The sequence below is a fragment of the Gekko japonicus genome, unplaced genomic scaffold (assembly GCF_001447785.1).
Source record: "Gekko japonicus isolate JY-2015 unplaced genomic scaffold, Gekko_japonicus_V1.1 scaffold484, whole genome shotgun sequence".
NCBI lineage: Eukaryota > Metazoa > Chordata > Lepidosauria > Squamata > Gekkonidae > Gekko > Gekko japonicus.
Window position 1 is genome coordinate 474,406 of NW_015168059.1, and position 17,914 is coordinate 492,319.

Consider the following 17,914-nt stretch of genomic DNA (forward strand, 5'->3'; position numbering starts at 1 on the left):
GCCTCCCTGTGGGGTTGGGGTGCTCATACGGACGACACTTGTGTGGGTGCTCCATGGCAGCCCCTTTGGAAACGTCATCACATCAACTATCTGGAACTGCTGGCCGTAAAATTTGCCCTCAGATCCTTGCACAAACAGGTTGCAGGGAAAGCTGTGTTAATATTTACGGACAATACAACTGCAATGGCTTATATCAATCGCCAGGGCGGGACAGTGTCCAGATCCCTTTGCAGGCTAGCTATGGACATATGGGAAGAGTGCCTTCATCGGAATATCACTCTCCAAGCTGCCCATCTGCCAGGAACTTTGAACCAGCAAGCAGATTTCCTGAGCAGAGGAGGAGCATCGGACCACGATTGGGAGCTGAATTCAAAGTATCTCCTCCCTCTTTTTCAACGTCTGGGACATCCCCACATCGATGTTTTTGCAACTCGATTCAACAAGAAGTGTCCCATGTTTTGTTCCAGAGCGGGGTTGGACCCTCTGTCACTGGGGGACGGCCTGTTGATATCGTGGGCTCACAACTTTCTGTACCTATTTCCTCCGATTCCGCTGCTTCACAGGGTGTTGGTGAAAATACAACACGACAAGCCCCATTGTCTTCTAGTAGCCCCCTGGTGGCCTCGGCAAGTTTGGTTCCCGACACTGTTGAGGTTAGCCAAGGGATCCTTTGTACACCTGCCGCAGGAGTTGGATCTCCTCCAGGCTCAGGAGGGCCAGGTCCTTCACTACGATCCTCTGAGTCTCAAGCTGACTCTGTGGGAAATACGCTTTCAGTGATGGACGCTCGTATCAATGATGTCTTGTTGAACTGTCGTAAACTGTCTACTCGGACTTCCTACACAAGGAAGTGGAATCTATTCCTGCAGTATTTGAATTCCTCAAATCTACCTCCTCCGCCAGTGGATTTGAGGTCTATTTTTGCATTTATTTTGTCCAGAATGGACTTGGGTCTCAGTTTTTCGTCGGTTAAAGTGTATTTAGCTGCGGTGTCAGCTTTTCATCCATCTGTTGATGGGTTTTCAGTTTTCTCGCATCCTCAGACAAAACAGTTTTGTAAAGGCCTTATTCGCCTGTACCCTCCCCGTCGTCCTCCAACCCCGGCCTGGGATTTGGCTTTAGTTTTGCGTTTTTTGATGGGAAAACCTTTCGAGCCATTGGCCACTTGCTCTCTAAAATTGCTGTCACTCAAGACTGCGTTTTTGGTGGCCATTACCTCTGCTCGTCGGGTCAGCGAATTGTCTGCTCTGAGGTGTGATCCACCATACTTAAGTTTTTCCCCACATGGGGTTTCATTGTCTTTGGACATCTCCTTTTTACCGAAAGTTGTTTCGGAATTTCATTTACGTTCAGATGTAGTTCTGCCATCATTTTTCCCGTCTCCTGCTAATGAAGAGGAACGGAAATTGCATTCTCTGGATGTTAAGAGAGCGTTGTTGTTCTATTTGGGCAGGACTAAGTCTTTTCGCCAGTCTCCAGCTTTGTTTGTTGCTCACAGTATGCCCTCCCAAGGGAAGAAGATCTCTTCCCAGAGGCTGTCGAGATGGATTGTGGAGGTGATCAAGCTATGCTACGCTTTGGCTAAGAAACCTCTTCCAGGTCAGCTTCGCGCCCATTCTACGAGGGCGGTAGCAACTTCCACAGCTTTCCTGCGAGGTATGCCGTTGGAGGACATCTGCAACGCTGCGACTTGGGCTACTCCGCTCACCTTCGTGAAGCATTATGCCCTTGATGTCCGGTCTTCTCGTCGTGTGGCGTTGGGTCGGTCTATATTGCAGACGGCGCAGATGTAGGGCCTCGGCCCCTCCTCCAGGTAAGAGTTATTGCTTGCTATTCTCCCAAGGGTGTGATGCACAGAGACCACGAAGAAGATAGACAGGTTGCTTACCTGTAACTGGTGATCTTCGAGTGGTCATCTGTGCATTCACACCACCCGCCCTCCTTCCCCTCTGCTCTCGGCCCTTCATCTTGTTTCTTTGAAGGCTGTTGGGGGCGGTCAGAAAAGAACTGGCGGGATCTGCGTGCCCCTCCTTGGTCATGCGCAGTGGAGCCGGCGCGTGACCTGGGAGAGGCGCGAAAATCCCTTTTGCTAGCTACCGGTACCGAGAAGGTCAGCGCAGGCGCAGTATATCCCAAGGGTGTGATGCACAGAGACCACGAAGAAGATAACTCTGTTAGCCTTTGCCCGGCTTCATTTTCTTCTCCAAGGCCAAACTTGTCCGTTATTCCAGTTACCCTTTGACTTCCTACTTTAGCATTCCAGTCCTTGTGATGAGGAGGACCTCTTTTTTGGGTGTTCGTTCTAGGAGGTGTGGTAGGTCTTTTGTCATATTCACCTTTGGATGGGTATTACAGGGCACTACATTGTGTTTGTTCCATTCCTATCAGGCCAGTCCATTCCAGAAGGAGGTGCTGGTGGACTTCTGTTCTCCCCCGGGGCATTTATGCTAAGAAGGGAGGGGCACAGAGACCGATATTTAGCATGGACACGAGACCACTGCAGGAGATTATCTGGAGGGTTGAGATCTTGAGATCATCGGCAAATGCAGCGTATCCAGCTCTGTTCCTCCTTTTTATCATATCCATGACTAGCAGTGAATATCTAGCTTTGGAAACAGGAACCTGAATGGCATCAGTAGCAAGCACTCTCTTTCACTGACTCTCGTCACCTTCACTTTTCTCGAAGAAGCCTGATCATGCCCTGCCTATATTAGGCAGGCTACACTATTTCAACACACCATACAGCCTACAAAAGCTTTCAAAATATCAGTTAACCATCTGGGTTTTTTTAACTGGACCTCACAGAACTGATCATATCTTGCCAATATTGGGGGGGAAACCTAACATTTTGAGGTACAATGTAAATGTTTATTATTTCTGATTATAATTCAAAGTGTTTATTTTGACCTTTAAAGTCCTGAATGGTGGGGGCACAAGATACTTGGTGTATAGAAATATTGATTTCTAAAAGCCCCTGCCTTCCCCTGGAATGTCTTGCTGATACCCTGCTGTGTTGTATTTCCTGTTGAAGCCAAATGGTGGGCCCCATGGCTTCATTGCCATGCCATAAACCCACATTCTTCACACTTCCATGCTGGGAGAGACCAGATGGCCTCTGCCAAACAAGCAAAGAGTCACGTACGCAATGAGGCTTGGGGTTTGGGGGCCATGTGACTGCGGGCGTGGTTTCCAAACTTCCAACCTATCCCCTCACAGCTATCATGACAACTAAGATTTGGACACACCCTTCCTACTCGCGGTTGGCTGAATGGCCACAGCTGATTGTGACTAGATTGGGGTTTAATTGTCCGGTCCCTTGGAAGAGAGCTCTGTTCTGTTCTGTTCCTGCTATCTCTGCTGCTCTGTGTTCTGTTCACCTGAAATGCTGCCGTGCCATGTGGTCTGTTGGAGAACAAAGGATCCCCTTGTGCCTTAGAGCACATGAAGGCAAGGAGGGGATGTTCCTCCTCAAAACCCCTTGGGGATACCTGGACTATAACAATGGACAATCTTGGACTATGGATTCCTGAAGCTGGTAAATATGCTTCCTTACTGTGTAGTCAAGGCGAACTGCCTCAGGTTTCTTTTTTCGAAATCGTTCTGGTCTATGCCAGGTTCTGTACTGAATAAACTTATTCTGGTTTCTAACTTGTCTGTATTGTTGTAACTGGATTCTAAGGCTAAACTCCTGTGCCTTCTGCTCACCATACAGCTACCTCTGTGTAAGATTAATTGTGCATCTCTGGATAGAGGTGCTAGTGTGTAAAACCCAGATGCCAACTGAGATTCTGGAATCTCTAATCTCAGGCTGGTGAGGGATTAAGTAGAGATTCTGGTGGCTATTGTTCTGAAATTCAGAGAGGGTAGCATACCTTTCTGAGTTGTTGTTTAATGTATTGAAAAAGTATGGGCTTCCCCCCTCATTCCTGGAAGGGCTTGAGGGGCAGGAACCTATACACTTGGCCATTTAAATGAGCCTGCCTGTAGTTTTGAGAACTAGGGATTTTTTTGGGGGGAGGGGGCCTTGGGGGGCACCAGCTAATTAAATGGGGGGGCACAGCTTTCCTTCCCCCCAGCAAGGGCAGGCCTTCCCTGTAGAGTGTCTGGCTCCCTCCCTCCCTGAGGAGCCCTACTGCCGCTTCCCGCTGCGCTGCAACAGGGGCAGCCTGACCTCCACACTTGTCTCCCTCCCGGGGCCAGGAGGGGCAAGGCGCATGGGGCCTGGCCCCCTAGCAATTTTTCTATCTGGAAGATATTATCACAGATGCTTGGTTTTACAGTTCTCAAAACTGTGAATCTCTGTCTGCAGAGATCACATGCCTCTTCTTCACAGTAAAAACGTTATTTATAAAATAAACATACAGAGTTGAGAACAAGTCCTAATCCTGTTGTTCCTTTGTAAATCTATGTACACAGAACCAACCCCTTACCTCTTAGTTGTTAAGGTTCAAAAAATTCAATGAGTGGAAGATTGTTGGGAATAGAATACATCTGCACAAGAAGCTAAGTTTGAGGAAGGAGGGGCAAGCAGTAAAAATGAAAGTGAAACTTTTTGAGCAGAATACTCCACAAGTCTTTGGAACTTTGTGTGTATAGGCTGAGGTTTATCATATTATTTTTTCCTTGGAGGAGGAAATCTATAATGGCAGCAGGCTTTGTGATAAGATTTCTCCATGCAAACAGTGAGGTACATAAGCCTTCTCCCCTTTGTACCAAATCCCATTATCTCGATGCTGCAATCCTTTTCTCACCACCACTTTCAAATCCTGAGCATTAAATGCAGTTTCAAAACTTCCCACCCACTCTGGAGACGGGGTCTTTACATCAGAAGGGGGTTTAGACACAGGAGAGCTGTCTGACGACTGAATTTTTACATCAGCCGTAGCCTTTACCTCAGGTGGGCTGTCAACATCACCACCCTCCTTTTTAGCTTGCCGGCGAGTTTGCACTGCCCCCCTCAACTGCGCGGGGGGAAACACCATGTCAGTAACTTCTCTCTGGCTATCATGCTGAGGGAGCCGGGATAGGGCATCAGCTAAGAAATTACTTTCCCCTGGCAAGTACTTAATAGTAAACTGAAACCTAGAGAAGAACTCAGCCCATCTGACTTGTTCGCACTCAGCCGCCGGGGGGGGGGTCGTACTGCGTAGCGCCTCCAGATTTTTATGATCAGACCACACCTCAAAGGGCTGCCTTGCATCCTCTAACCAGTGCCTCCAGGTGCTAAGCGCCAGCTTCATACCCGACGCCTCCTTCTCCCACACAGACCAATTGTGCTCAGCACCTGAAAACTTGCATAACACATCTGCCCCTCAAGGATTTCAATAGCACAGTCCGTTTTCCTATGAGGGGGGAAGTTCGTCAGCTTCTCTTTCTTCAAACACTTCTCCCAAAGTCATTGAGCCTCGGCTCCACTGGACACAGGGGTCATGGGCAGCTAACCAAGGGCTTCCGAGCACCATCGGAAACTGCGCCGTGGGATGAATAATAAAGGCGCATTCCTCCCAATGCCCCGACACCCCCACCGGTAAAGCCACTGTTTGGTGCAAGCAGGAGGCCATAGAAGTCCCATCCATTTGAGTAAAAATTACGGAATCCGTTAAATTAACCACCCCAGCCCCCAACCCAGTAACTAGGGATGGACTAATGAGATCTTGGGAACACCCCGAATCTAAGAGAGCTCGAACTTTCAACTGCGTACGACCCTCGGGGTTAAGGATGGTCACGGTAAGGAAAAATAAACAGGTGCCATCTCTCACCGCTTCTTGCGCCAGAGCCTCTCAGACCTGCTGGGGGGCGCCCTTCACAGCAGATCCCTGTCATCTCCTGCCATGTGGAGCTCATCACCTACACTGGAAATTGGGCTGCTAGATGGCAGGTACTCCGATGCTTGCAGGGCTCTGGGTAACGGAGGCTTCTTAGCCAGTGTCTTGCCTTTCTTGCTTCCAATGGGCGATTCACGTTGTTCCGGTTGGGGGTCCCGTGCCGCGCCTTGCATCCAGCGATCCATCTCCGACTGTCTAGTCCAGGAACATTCAGCAGCAAAGTAGCCCAGCCGACCGCTCACGAAACCCATGATCACTGGGTTTCTGGTAGCCTCGGCTCCGGCCACCACGTCCCGCTGCAGCACCTCGCAAGGTCACCACTCCATGGCTCAGCCCGCACTGCTGGTATAGCTTCACCAAATTGTGGCGATTCTCTGCTTCGCACGCCACCTGGATCCACCCAGCTAAGGTAAGAGCGTTCGTTTGGGTCAGGGCTTTCTCTAGCAGGTACGGATTCAATCAGTACTTCTTCTGGCCACCCTTACAGCTTTGCGGAAGTGGCCTTAAACTCATCCGAGTATTCTTGCACTGACCGATTCCCTTGCCAAATGCCTCTCAGCCAGGTCCTCGCCTTTTCCATCTCGAGCGGGTCCTCAAATTGGCACCGGAGGGCTTGCATGAATCCATCCACATCACGCAATTCGGGGGCGGCTGTGTTATTGAGCCCTACGAACTAGTTGGCCGCTCTCTCCCTCAAGCAAGACCCCACGAAATCCACGCGCTGCTGAGTCAAATCTGTGGCCCCACTCTCTCAGCATCTTACGAACCTGGATCGCAAAGAAAGCCAGTCTCGCAGGGTCCCCATCGAACGTGGCCTCTGGTGCATCTCTAGGTCTCTCAGGCCGCCAGGATCGAAGTCGCACCGGTTCGTCCTCGCTTTCCACTTCCTCTTCTTCCCCCACATCCTCCGAGGTAGAAGTAGGGGGGTTCACCATCAGTTCCTTAACCACCTTAGGCAAATTGGTGATTAAAAATTGTAATCCCTCTTTCAGCTCCCGCATTTCAGACTGAATGCTAGTTTGGCCTCGATTGGAAGGGATATTATCTTCCCACTCCTCGCGCAAGCGGCCCAGCTCCGGTTCATCTTGAAAAGTACGGGAATGGCGACGATGTTCCCGCTCAGTTTGGATCCAAGCACCTCGTAGTCCCGGGGTGCTTCCCAACCAAGGGGGTTCCTTCCATCGGTCGGACAGGTGGAACCCCACTTGCCTCTTGGGTTTCATCCCCAGCTGCTTACAAGTTTTCTTCTCCGTCTCTACCTGTGCCATGCCAGTTGACTCCGAGTCTCCCTCGGCACCTTCGTCTCCATTCCCCATCCTGTATGCAGGGTGTTTTTTTCGGGTCGAAGGGAAAATGAGAGTTCTGTCAATCTGTCAGACAGGGTAGTAACTCTCAGATGCAATAAGTCCTTTAATTGGTTTTATTGTAGAAAGTCAGTAAAGTTGCAAACAAGTCAAATGCTTTGACAGAACTGACAAATATTTCAAAGTTGGAAACTACAGGACCTCTGGTCCAGCCCCCCATACATATGTCAGCATTGCATAGTAAAGTTACAGGTTAATACAGTTCAATTAACTCAATAGGAATGTTTATCAATTACTACTCTCCAGAGGCCATGAGAAATGAGAAAAGCTAAACTCTCCCATGGCCGACATGGGGGAGGCACAACTTCACAGGGTTCCCAAGCGTCGATACCTACATTCGCACAGGCCGGTCTCAATCCCCCCTTCTCAAGAATGTCAGAGGAGGATACTTGCTGACAGTTTGAAACCTAGCTAGCAGGTGCTACATGAGATTGGAAACTGCAGACAGGGAAGAAGGCATAAGCAAATGTGACAACATTCAGCAAAGCAAATCTATGTACATCAGAGACTCAGACATGCATGTTTAGTGACCCAATGACCAGGCAAGGGTCCAATTCTGACAGTCACCCAGCTGGCTTCATGTGAAGGAGGAGTGGGGAATTAAACCTCCCAGTTCTCCAGATTAGAGTCTGTTGCTCTTAACCACTGCACGAAACTGGCTCTCTTTCCTTATTTTAAATCTCTTCTGGACACATTCCACGCTTCAAGAACTTTCCTGCCCACTACCGAATACAGGATAGTATTACCTGGTGGTGGCGGCTGCACTGAACTCAAGAGTTCCCGACCCTTCCTGTTCTGGCAGCTGACTTCTATGCTTTTAATCAGTATGCTCGCTGGTGAAGAAGCATTTTGGTTTATGATTTTTCCAGTACCTAACGCAAGATTGACACCTTATGTCACATACTGACACAACTGGTGTTAATAATGATGTTCGGCAGGTCTCAAATAGCCTGGAACGTTCAAAGCACAAGGGGGTCTTTCAGGGTCAGCTTGCAATAAACGCAGGGAGAACAAGACAGGCAGTTGCCCATCTGTGCCACTCCCCAAAGGCACCTCACACTGGGCTTCACATATGTAACAAAGTGGGCAGGTTAAAGTCTAACCTTCTGGAGGGAAGAACATATGGCGACTGCTCCGGTAACAGCCACCGAGCAGGGTGCTCCCCAGTGCAGGTGATAATAAGGATGATGATGATCTCTATATTAAAGGCTTTCCATTTCTATCCGTCATCAGGCATCACAAAGGAAGGGGGATTAAAGAAATAAAACAACCCTCACAGACGCCTGACAGCTCCCAGGAGAATGCAGCCTTTCCCTTCAGGCACGGGAAGTGACAACTGCCGGAGAACAGCCTTTTCTTGGGCAGCTGGATTTTCACAGCAGTTCCTCCTTTGGATACTGATTATTCCATCCCTCTTCTCACGCGACACAAGCAGGGCAGATTAAACTCCCTGCTTCCAAGCCACAGCTGTTACACGCCACTATATGGAGGGAGATGTTAGCATGAGCCACCTTTTCATGAAGCCCTCCAGATTTTGATGCTGAATTTATGATCTTTCACACTTCAGATTGCAGGCCCCAGCACTAGAAAGGTAACTAGTTCAGCAATACAGAATATTAACATGAGCTGAAAAGCTGGAAGTGAGCTACTTTCAGGTTCAATAGAGCAGTTGCCGTCCACAACGATTCATAAGAATAGATTGCTTTATTACAAGTCACTACTGATACACTTTCATGGTCATTGTCAGGAATGAAACTCAAAGCCAAGCAGGTACAGATATAGACAGTTCAAACAAAAAGGGTTAGCCAATGAATACAGTCAGCCGTTTGGTTCACACCAGCCAGATTGGGAACGGCCCCAGCAACAGTTCTCACAGTCTTATCTACTACAAAGGCAGCAAAACATTCTTAGGTCAAAATAAGAGGTAAATAAGAGGTAAAGCGCACAGGGAGGATGAGAACAGAGAAATGCAGGCTAATGCCCCCCCCCGGACATACAGTGCTGGTTCTTACCTTTAAAGCCCTACATGGTCTGGGTCCAGCTTACCTAAGGGACCGCCTTTCCTCATATGTTCCCCCACGAGCACTTCGGTCCGGGACCCAACATCTCCTGGCAATCCCAGGCCCCAAAGAGGCCAGGCTGGCCGCTACCAGGGCCAGGGCTTTCTCGGTGGCAGCTCCTACCTGGTGGAATGAGCTCCCGGAGGAGATCCGGGCCCTGCGGGACCTTGTGCAGTTCCGCAGGGCCTGTAAGACGGAGCTCTTCCACCAGGCGTATGAGTAGGAGCCGCCACTACCATCACCATTACTTCATCTTTACCTGGCCCTGGATGAGGGAACATCAGCGTTTCCCTGGAGCAGATGATGCTGAATAGCTGAAATACATAGGCTTACCAAACGCCGGCGGGGGAAATCTATTTCCTGGCAGGATGCGTGCCGCGGGGGACGGCTGTGCGCGCTGCACCCGCCGTCGCCAGGATGTGACGCTCCGCGTTACTCTGGCAACGGGGCTGTTTGGGTCCCGTTGCCAGGGTAACGCGGAGCGTCACATCCTGGCGACGGCGGGGGCAGGGCGCCTTTTAAATGGTTTTATATATGTTTTATATATGTTTTATAATGGTGTTTGCCTCCATGTAAGCCGCCCTGAGCCCGCATTGCAGGGAGGGCGGGGTATAAATGGAATAAAATAAATAAATAAATAATAAATAAAATAATAAATACAGCAGGTAGGTTACACAAAGCATACCCAGAATACAAATGGCAGTTTATTGACAGCTATGATAGCATGTGAAAATTCACATAGCATGGAGAAGCATGTGTACAGACAGAACCCTATTCAGGTGGAAATGTGACACAGAAGAGAGAGGAGAAAAAGAGATTGGATTTATACCCCGCCCTTCACTTGGAGTCTCAGAGTGGCTTACAAACTCCTTTCCCTTCCCCTCCCCACAACAGACACCCTGTGAGGTGGGTGGGGCTGAGAGAACTCTGACACAAACTGCTCTTTTTCAAGGACAGCTGTGCCAGAGCTTGTGACTGACCCAAGGTCACATCAGCAGGTGCAAGTGGAGGAGTGGGGAATCAAACCCGGTTCTCCCAGATTAGAGTCCGCACACTTAACCACTACACCAAACTGTCCTAGACAGACAGACAGATGGATAGAAATCAGGGCAAAACTTTAATCGTCTCCCCTGTGCAATTCCCAGAGGAAATATGAGACTCTCTCTTTGATTGTACACACGTGTGACATATGCAAAGAGCTGCATGTTTCCTCACTGCAATTTATTACCTTCTCCACCTTTTCAGCTTAATTTACTGTTTGGCCTCTCCAGTCCATGCCAGCAAAGCAGCTCAGGAGAAGGTAGAGAGACTTGCAGATATGTGGGATATTAACTATGCGTGACAGAGAAGCAGATATTATGACAATTTACATTTTACTACATCATCTGAGCAATCTTTTTATTTTAGAAAGGAAACCAGAGAATGCCAATTTCTTGTCACACAAAATCGCAGACTTGCTAGACGTTGCACTCCGTTTAAAATGTGTCTGCTGAAACCTTACGTTCTCTGGAATATGCTAATCTAGAAGAGAAACGAAAATGCACTTGCTTCTTCGAGCCATATGAGCTGGGAAGGAGTCAGCTCTCTCAGTGGTCAGGCCCAACACAGTCAAGGCCACCACGTGAGCGGCAGCTGTTAGTTTCTCCCTAGACATAATCACAAAAGAACCCTCACCTGTTTCAACAGCAAATCCTAAGGTCTCCTACAGAATGTCTTTATGTGTATTTCATATGCCAAAGATTTGCCTTTTAGATGGCTTCAGTAATTCTTTTGGTTTGGTCTAGAAGACGACTACTTTTCTAGAACTCAAGCAAAAATATGGACACTAAATATACTGGATCTTTCCTTAGGCAGAGTTTCGTGAGATGCTACACAGCCCCCCCCCCCCCCAAAAACAAGTTAGCAATGCATGCCCAGGAAGCACAATACCTACTGGAGCTCCTCGAATATAAAACGGAAGTGCAGGACCAGGGTGGCACCTGTCAGGAAATTCAGGACACCAGTCTGTGTTGGAGCAAGAAAGATCCTTATGTGGGACCCTCTCTAAACTGGGGGGGGGGGAGAACAAGTCTTCTTACTGGGTCCATGCATATGCTGTGCTGTGCTCCCTGCTTCTAGCCTCGTTCATACTGTTAAATGAAAAACCCGGGAATCAGTGAAAGCGACAGCTTTTAAGCTTTGTGTTTTTGTAAAAGCACTAGGAATACATCACTCGCCCTCGACACACTATCTTAGCACACACTTGATCTTTTAATGAGTACAACAAAGGTTGCCTGTTGCAGGCTCACTGAGTCCTCTCCTCACAACACCTGCCTTTGTGATTCCCCCTCTAAGTGGGCTGATTCAGTGCTCTCGTTTTGGGGCGGGCGGGCAGGCAGGCAAGAGAGACATACTGACGGGCGACCAAACAGAACATAAACAAAAAACAAGAAGTACATTTCAGAGACAACAACAGTACCCGATAGTAAAAATAACAAGCTATGTAGACTATATCATGGCAGTCAAATTCAAACTTTGGCTTGCCTGGGCGCCCCCCCGAAGGGAAGGGAAGGCAGTTTAAACCGCCTTCTCTTGGCTTCTCTGGGTGCCATGCAGCTGCGGAGAGCCTGGGCAAGCCGACCCTTGGACGGGCTGGGGAAGGCACGGGGAGGCATTTAAACGCCCGCCTCGGAGTCGCCGGAGGGGGTCGCTCTCCAGGCCTTCCCTCTGTAGCCACGCACGCAGAGGTTTTGGCTGTAGTGGGCGTGGCCAACTCTGAAGCCAGCCGGAACTCCGTTCCTGTACGTTCCTGCCCCAAAATAGCCCTGTATATGTATTTCTTGCTTTCTGGCTTGAAGAGCCTTAAGTTTCTCTCCTCAACCAGTCACTGTCCTGCGGGTACACTAAGGTAGGCAACAGTTCCCAACTTCCACAGCAGCTGGTTTCAGACCTGACAGAATCCCTTGAGTGGTGCAATGGTGTTTATTTCACTAGAGATGCTGTGATGTAAATGGCTGTCTGGCAGAGCTGACATTTGTTATGAGCTTCATTTAACACAATCCTTTAATGGGCAGGTTGGCCTATCAGTACTTCTATTTTACGCTAAATCAACAAGTTCCACATTCCACAATCCAGATAGTATCTTCTGTTCTTGATACGCCTCAGCTGTGGCTATTACCTGTGTTCATATTCTCCTGTTTCTACAACCAGAAAGCAATATTAAATTGTCTGTATGATTCATATTTTTTTGTGAAGAAAGTTAAAAGTTTGCAAGCTTTTATATATAAGTTTGACCCTTGACAACGCTGAGAGATCCAGTCACAGTTCTCTCAGAACTCTCTCAGCCTCACAAGGTGTCTGTTGTGGGGAGAGGAAAGGAAGGCAGTTGGAGGGAACTTTGAGACTCTCTACCTTAGAGAAAAGCAGGATTTAAAAACCAACACTACTTCCTCAAGAAGGGTTCTGGCCTTTACATACAAGGCAATATAGATAAGCCGGCCCAACCAAAAACTCCCCTATAATCCCAGAAGGAAGGGATACATGTCCTTGTCCCTAATACAGAAATTCCAAGAGGGAAGGCAGATTATCATTTGCAGAGTGCAACATTTTACTTTTCCCTTATGAGTCAACTTTTTCTTTGCCCACAGGTGACTGTTTGACACTGTCAAAGCTGTGATAGGCAATACTCTGGTTACAAGCATATTACTTGGTATAAATTATTGGGAGCTTTAGCAAACGTGGACAGGAAGCAAAAGCCACACCGGATCTGAATAGGCAACAAATTGCACAGTGTCTGAACTGCACAGAGAATCATGTCCAGCTCTCCGAGAAACAAACTTTAACAACTTCTACATTATCGTCCAACTGAGACTAGTGTTACTATCCCCATCTCATTAACGGTTATTTTCTTTGTTGTTCTTAACAGCCCGTTGCAGGTACCTGCCAGGTTCCCATGGCCAACAAGAACTCCCCCAAAGCTAAATCCCAGGGCCAGGGACTGGAGCAGCTGCACTTAGAAGCCCCCCCCCCACCGCCCCCCGGCCCTTTTACAGAAGAAGCCCTGATTGTAAAAGTATTGCAAGGGAAACTAAGGATGTATGTCTAAAAATTTAGTTTGAATTTCCAAAAAGAAATCTAATGCAATGTGAGTAATGGCTGAAACTGATATAACGAGGGCCTAAATGAGCATTCAGACAGGTGAGGAAAGTATGTAATGAGGTAAAAGGCTGAAAAAATGCTCAAGGCGTATCACACTGGTAAGAGGAATAAAATTAGACATGGCTAAAAATCCCAAGGTTCGAGGGACCCAATTTCAGAACAACATTGATGGATTATATTGCCTTTGACTTCTACACTTTATTTCATAAGCAGGGCAGGTTTGAATGAGGGTAATTCATGGGTTTTATATCTTTCCCTCCTGTCCCATAAATGCACTGGCGGATTGGGCCCATTTTGGCTGGCCTCATGAAGAGAGACCAAAAAAGACATTAAACGAAGGAGGTTATTTAACCTTCTGGAAGGTAATAATTTTATACTTAGAAGAACTATTGCATTGGAATGTTTAGCTGTGAAGCAACAAATGTAAGTGATTGAGGGATCAAATTAAAAAATTAAATCAAGGAAAATCTGCACTTCTTTTTTTTGGCAACTCTACCCAGCCTAAAATTTAAAAAAAGCCTTTTCTAGACAAATCACAGATGATGAAAACATGAAGTCGTTCTAGAAGTTCTGAAATGGGCCAAGGCAGCATCAGGATTTAATTTTTCCCTCTAGGTCAGGAATCAGGAATGAAAATGTAGCCAGTCTGAAACAAGCCATGTTTGAGGCACAGAGAAGAATAATGACCTCATGGTGGGCCTCAGCCAGGCAAGGAGGCGTTGCCCCCCCCTTTTGGCTAGAGGCCCGCTGGGATCTGGCCTTAAAGCAACGGTGCCAATAGACCACAAATACCTTTAAAAATTTCTATTAACTTTGGCCACATTTGGAGAAGAGGGAATGCTGTGCGGCATCGTATCATATTACCAATTAATTTTTCAATAGTCCTGCCAATTATGCGATTTGATTTTATGACTATTTTACAAAACTGGCTTAGGTACAAAGATAATGTAAATTCTGCCAGTAGGTTTTTATAAACTCTCAAAAGACAAAAATGAAATACTCGCAAAAGTAGATGGGAGAAGGTGAGGCGCTGCTCCCCGCTCAGCAGAAAAGGAAATTAGAGGGCCTCTTTCCCCACTATTTTGAAATACTTCATTCTGTCCAAGAAAAACAAGCTGTAAATGACTGAGGCCAAAGCTCTGAATTGCTGGGTCTAGGAAAAACATGCTGGCTAACTAACATATTTTATGTTCCTAAAGCAGAAGGCTGTTACACTGTGCATCAAACATGGGTTTCACAGTTAGCGGATGAGACAAGCAAATTTAAATGCCAGTGGCTGCATGAACAGAACATGTATAATAAACCAATACTCTAACGAACAGTAATCCCTGTTGGTTGAACTAGGCATGAAAGTTCTCACAAGGGGAGAATAAGTTGTTTCTTATTGTGAACAGTGAAACATTTCATATATTTGTTTGCTCCATGCTTTTTAGTGTTGACTAATGCATAGTAGTCTAATTTGTTTTACAGCTAATACTAATGTTTGCATCTTTCTCTCTTGAAGAAAGAAAAACTGCCTACAAATGTATCCCCTTTTAAGACAGGAAATAGCTGTATGCACAGAACATGACACGCGCCTCTCACTTGGAGCATCTCAATTTTCACTTGGTGCCATTTTTACAGCTATTCTTCGCGCTTTATTTCACTCCCCAGCAATTCACCTTTCTTTTCTTTTCTGAATACCACACATCTCTATAAGGCAAATAAAGTGGGGAGCAGAGGGAATTTCACAACCGTATGGGACACTGAAGTTTGTATGTTTCCAAGTGACTACATTTGTGCTAGAAAATTCTGAATGCTGGAGTCAGCTGTTTGTTGAAACGATCCCCTTATGGGCCACATCTACTAATACCTGACAAATGTTTCATTATGGTTATCACTGATATATCCGCTCTGTAGACCAGGGTCAATGGGGTGACTGCTCTTTGGCTGCAGTGATATTATGACTAAATCATATACTTGAATCCAGAGGCTGGAGCCATAAACAGACAAGACAGATTGAGGTGCCCCTGCAAGTCCTTGCAAGTTCCCTCCCACACCAGTGTGCCTGGCCTGTTGGCTGGTACTGCACAACTTGGCCAGACTTTCCCCAGGAAGGTCCTGTGAGGAGCAGAAAAGGAGGGGAAACTGAAGGTGGGGGGAAGGTAACTTGGCTGGTGCGTGGGGAAGAAAAAAGGTGGCAGGAAATAGGACATGTTATGACGGCTTTCAAGAAAGAGGAAACAGTGGGGGAGGGTAGCATGAAATGCCCCCTGCCAGTCTTTGAGGGTCCCCTGCCTATAATTTTGTAAAGTATTGCTGAATTCCCAACAGTAGGTATGTTTCTTAAGGGTTTCCCCCCTCTTTTCTGGCCCCATGGCATCCAGGTCATGCTGTACCATATTTTAGGTAGCTTTGCAAAAAGACAGTGTGTGCTTTCTCTTAATACTCATGCTTCTGAGTATATAAGAGCATAAGAGAAGCCAATGTTGGACCAGGCTGATGGCCCATCCAGTCCAACACGCCATCACACAGTGGCCAAAAATACCAGGTGGCATCAGGAGGTCCAGCAGTGTGGCCAGGACACTAGAAGCCCTCCCACTGTTGTCGTCCCCCCCGCCAAGCACCAAGAATACAGAGCATCACTTGCCCCAGACCAAGAGTTGCTAGCCATACCTTGTGGCAAATAGCCACTGATGGACCTCTGCTCCATATGCTTATCCAATTACCTCTTGTAGCCATCCGTGCTTGTAGCTGCCACCACCTCCTGTGGCAGTGAATTCCATGTGAATCACTCTTTGGGTGAAGAAGTACTTCCTTTTATCCGTTCTAACCCGACTGCTCAGCAATTTCATGGAGTGCCCACAAGTCCTTGTATTGTGAGAAAGGAAGAAAAGTACCTCTTTCTCTACCTGCTCTATCCCATGCATAATCTTGTAAACCTCAATCATGTCACCCCTCAGCTGTCGTTTCTCCAAGCTAAAAAGCCCCAAGTGCTTCAACATTTCTTCATAGGGAAAGTGTTCCAACCCTTTTATCATTCTAGTTGCTCTTTTCTGTACTTTTTCCAATGCTATAATATCCCTTCTGAGGTGTGGTGACCAGAATTGCACACAACATTCCAAATGAGGTTGCACCATCAATTTATACAGGGGCATTTATACAGGTCGGAAGGTGTCCAATATGCTACTGGGGAAGAGCAGAGGGCAGGTACAAGTAACCCCAGAAAGAGTGAAGCTGCTGGGCCAAAGCCAAAAGGACACTCAGTTGTGGATGTGTCTGATGGTGAAAGGAAAGTCCGATGCTGCAAAGAACAATACTGCATAGGAACCTGGAATGTAAGATCTATGAATCAAGGTAAGCTAGATGTGGTTAAAAATGAGATGGCAAGATTGAACATTGACATCTTGGTAATCAGTGAACTAAAGTGGACAGGAATGGGTGAATTTAACTCAGAAGAACATTATATCTACTACTGTGGCCAAGAATCCCATAGAAAAATCGTGTGGCCTTTATAGTCAACAAGGGAGTGCGAAAGGCAGTAATGGGATACAATCTCAAAAACGACAGAATGATCTCGGTCCAAATCCAAGGCAAATCATTCAACATCACAGTAATTCAAGTCTATGCCCCAACCACTGACGCAGAAGAGGCTGAAGTGGACTGGTTCTATGAAGATCTACAACACCTCATAGAACAAACACCCAAAAAAGATGTCCTCCTCATCATAGGGGACTGGAATGCTAAAGTAGGAAGTCAAAAGGTAACCGGAATAACGGACAAGTTTGGTCTTGGAGAACAAAATGAAGCCGGGCAAAGGCTAACAGAGTTTTGTCAAGAGAACACGCTGGTCATAGCGAACACCCTCGTCCAACAACCTAAGAGGCGACTCTACACATGGACATCACCAGATGGGCAACATCGAAATCAGATTGACTATATAATTTGCAGTCAAAGATGGAGAAGCTCTATACAGTCAGTAAAAAACAAGAAGACAGACCCTCTGGCCCGGCGGCAGGGGAATGGGGGGACGTTCCAGGAGTGGGAAGTGATGTCACCCCCCCCATCCCCCCAAAATAATGATATCACACACAACACTCTGGATTTTGGACAAAACTCTACAGTAAAACTGGCATCAAACCACAGAGTTTTGCCCAAAATCCAGCGCATCAAAACCCCCCCCCCCCCATGTCACTGATATGCTGACATCACTTCTGGGTGAGACGGGCATGTCGTGTGTGACGTTGCTGTTTGGTAGGGATTCCCTCCCACCGGCCACCTGGCCAGTGGTGGGCAGGAGCTTGCAAACTTGGGGGATCCCCCGCCCTCACCGGGCAGATGGAAACCCTATAAATTGTATGAATGGTTGAAGACCTTGTAAGCACGGGCACCATCCTGCAATCATTAACAGCCATGGAAAGAATGGGTTTGCATGATTTATTTGGCTGCTTTCATAATTTCGCTTGACTTGTTCCACTTCTGCAAGCTGTGGTGCTACGCAGAAGTAAGGAAATCCCAGGCTTTACCGCTGGAAATGACCGTCAGTCTT

General features: G+C 47.3%; 1 protein-coding gene across 1 annotated transcript in view; it reads right to left on the bottom strand.

The window, feature by feature from the left end:
- The window catches only part of ADK (adenosine kinase), a 333,994-nt gene that overhangs the window by 74,798 nt on the left and 241,282 nt on the right, over positions 1-17,914 (bottom strand). The window lies entirely within an intron of this gene.